Below are 3,672 nucleotides of genomic sequence, written 5' to 3' on the forward strand. Positions count from 1 at the left end.
CAACCCATCTTCCTGAGTCGTCGAAACAAATGTCCTTTTTCAGATACAGCACTTTATCTCCTGGTACCAGCTGGTGCCACGGGCAGGTTGTGAAACAGGAAATCTTGTCGGTTTCCAACTTGACACAGTCGCCTCTCATCACACATGCTATAAAGGTATCGGTGACAGCAGAGTCGCAAGGGGATCTGACACTCTTAAAAGCAGTCAACCCTCTAACCTTCACAGAAATTGACGTTATCTGGTTTCTGTCTGTAGTGTGGGTGAGCGCCACGTATGTTTTCTTAGCCACGTGGCAGTACACAGAACAGCTGTTTTCATACTCCAAGTTCACCCGTCTGTTTTTCGCAAACGCACTCGTCACTTCAACGAGTCCATGATCAGGCACATCTGCGTAATACAAGGGGTATCCGTCTTGTGTGCGCAATTCGTCTGCAGCCTTGATCAGAGGAGTGACCCCGTTGCCTTTTGTTATCATGTACATACGATCAAGGGTGTCTGTGACCAAAGCTCTTTTCACGTATGCCAGGAAGTCAGGTATCTGCTCGTTTGAGCGCATAAACTTGTCTTCTATGGCTCTCTGAGCTCGACTAGCAAAGTCCCGCAAGTCTCCCATGTTAAGATCACACTCATTCAGCTTTTGATACCTTGAGCAGTCGGATACATCCTTTTCTGTGACAGTGTTAGGATCGTAGCCTACAGATACCATCACACTATCCGTGTCACCGTACACCACGGGAGAGCTGTACTGGAAAAACTCGGCTACGCAACTGTTCACAACCGCTATCTGTTGCCTTCCGTGACCAGAGATGAGCGGTCCGCAAGGGTATGGAGCAGTACCGTAGAAAGAATTGGCCATGACCTTGCATTCACTCTCTTGAAGTTTGTAATACGCTCTTGTGGCGTTGTCAATGGGGAGTTTTAGTTTTTTCTTAAAATCAGCCCGCTTGTCCAAATAGTATTCCACTGATGAGGCCAACACGGCCGGCGCACGGACAAACTGTCCTGTCTTTCTGTCAAACTTCAAGATCAGAGTTGCAAATTCAAACCCTTCCTTTTCCCAGCAGTAACACACCCAATCCGACAGATCATGCGGGAATGAACGGGGTGGCCATGGGATTGTTGTCTCTGGTGAAATGTTCAGCGCACACATGATTGAAGGGTACATACTTGAGAAGTCGAAAGATAGCTCCAATCCCATACCGGGATTCCCGTAGTGCAAACCCGTCAAAGGATCGCACACGGAGCCTCCTTTCCACAAGTCTGTCTTGAGTCTATGACTAGACAACTCGTTGTTCACTCTCAACCGGCAGTCTTCCGTCGCGCCAAGTGGCCCGGCTCTGGCTCTCATGTTATCCATGGTGAATTTTAACTGAGGCAGCTGCACAGAATGGATGCTTTGCACAAAACCTCCAAAGTTGTCTCCTCTGCCATGGACTATAACATCAATGTTGAGTGTAGTCCTGCATCTGTGAAACAGCGCAGAGACCGGTTTCAGCACTTTTGCTATTCGAGCGCAAAGCTGAGAGTCCACCAAGTTGTACACAAGCACAGCGAATAGGCTCGTGCCTCCACTGCTGATCATCTCGTCCATTTTTCCGTACTCTACATCTGCCAGCTTGCGGATTTTTTTTCGGTCTTTCAAATGTTTGTTATGCAGTTTTCTCTCTTTGTCAATGATGAACGGTGCAACCTCGTTCAGTCTCATGCTTAAACATGAAAATTTTACATCTCTGATTCCTGCCATTCTGTACAAATCCACTATGTTCATTCCACAGCTGTTGATTTTAAAATGCCCCAGTTTTCCTTTGTCTTTGTTGAACTGATTGATCAGCATGGAGATGCGATGCAGCTTGTGGCTGGCGTAGGGTTTTGTCAAACACTTGCCAATTTCTTCTAGCAAGGTTCTGTACATGTCCAGATATTGGACAGTTTCAAACTGAAGGGTGTACATCAGTTTGCTGCTGCCGGTGTCAACGTCTGATATGAACAGCTTGTTCCACATTTCCTCCAGTGCACGACAGCGGGTTTTATCGAAGTTTTGAGTTTTGCCATTTGCGTAAAAGAAAACTCTCTGTTGAATGACTCTAATGTCAAACTCTGCGTTGTACACGTACAGCAGCTCAATCTGATGCGATGAAAGCATTCTCAACAGGACTTCAATGAGTTCCAGTTCACTCGAGCAGGCGTGGAAATGTATCCTGCTCGGGTCAGCGATTCCGGCGTTTTGCGCCAGCTCGGTGTCCTGTTCCAGGTCGGGGCCCCTGATTTTCTTTGTGTTGTACAACACAAACAGATCTTTTCTGTGATGTTGCTTGTTGAGTTTGGGGATGTGTGTGTTTAACATCACGAGTGACACGCACGTTATTTCGTGCTGCTGCCCAGGCATGTCTATAGCAATGTTTGGTATCGAGACGTCTTTACTGCCTTTCACTTTTGTTCTTGCTGCATTGTACGTGATATTCAGACGATCCCTGTATACTTTTAGCTCACGCACAGTGTTTTCTGTGCAGTACGGATGCCTGTAGGCGAAATGAGCCGGCATCAGAGTTTTGTCTTTGTACTTGTCGTCGTAGACAGTCTCGATGTCAAGACAGGCAACTTTGTAAAAGTTGTCCATGTGTTTGCTATCAAAAACAGTAGCTTCGGCCTCAGATAGCTTGTGATCGTATATGAGATCAGAAGGCTTGACTGTTGCACCGAGCTTGTCCGCTGGTAGGAAATACACTCGACCAAACATGACTCCGAAGCATAAAGCCGGTGTGTTGCCATCTCTGCTCATGTAAAACCCTCGGTTGGGGCAGAAATCTCCAAATGTCAATGCCTCTTTCACACTCCCGAAGTATTCCAGACCCATTTCTATTGTAGTCAGAGGAAACACCTGTGCTGTTACCTCTCTCTTAATGTCATCGTGAAACACTTTCACTTGGACAGGTGAAGCCGCAAAGTGCCGTGACCAGTTCTTCTCAAATTCAAACCACGCGTCATCTTCGTTTTCATCTTGATTCATTTCCATGTCATAGCCCACAATTGGGTTGAGAGGATAGATACGGAAGCACAATGTGCTGTTGAGTTTGGCATGCTGGCCGCTGATCACCAAAGCTCTGCACAGCAAAACATTTCTCTGGAAAAAGACGGATTTAACGAGCAATCCAATCAGTCCCGGCTCTTCGAAACTGACTGGTCTGCGAATGGGATATATGGCAGGAAATTTTTCTTCAAAGGATAAGGGATTATCCATTTTTGTAAGCCATTGGTGTGCCAAATTCAACAACGGTAGATCCCAATGAGACCTTTTATAGGCTTGCTAGGTTTATTACTCCACCCCTCCCCCAAGGTCTCAGAGAGAAAAGAGGCAAGCTGAAAGTAAATGTTTTCAGAACACAGTTTTTTTTTTACTGTGTATGTCTTTAAAATACTCACATGTTAGTTCACATTAAGATAAAGATGGTACTTTGAAACAAGATCTATTCCTAGAGTAGAGACTGTACCAAACTTATGTGACAAGCCAACATGCCGGCAAACAAGCAAACCGGAGTTCCTACGTTTACTCGCAATTGTCTACCACATAGAGATAAAACTACCGCAGCAATCAGCACTGTCAAACTGCCAGCGAACAGAGCTGCCCTATTTTTAGCTTTGGAGTCGGACACTCTACACGATAGGAAGTTTGAC

The sequence above is a fragment of the Nannobrachium achirus genome, assembly GCF_963921795.1.
Source record: "Nannobrachium achirus genome assembly, contig: SCAFFOLD_173, whole genome shotgun sequence".
NCBI classification, from domain to species: domain Eukaryota; kingdom Metazoa; phylum Chordata; class Actinopteri; order Myctophiformes; family Myctophidae; genus Nannobrachium; species Nannobrachium achirus.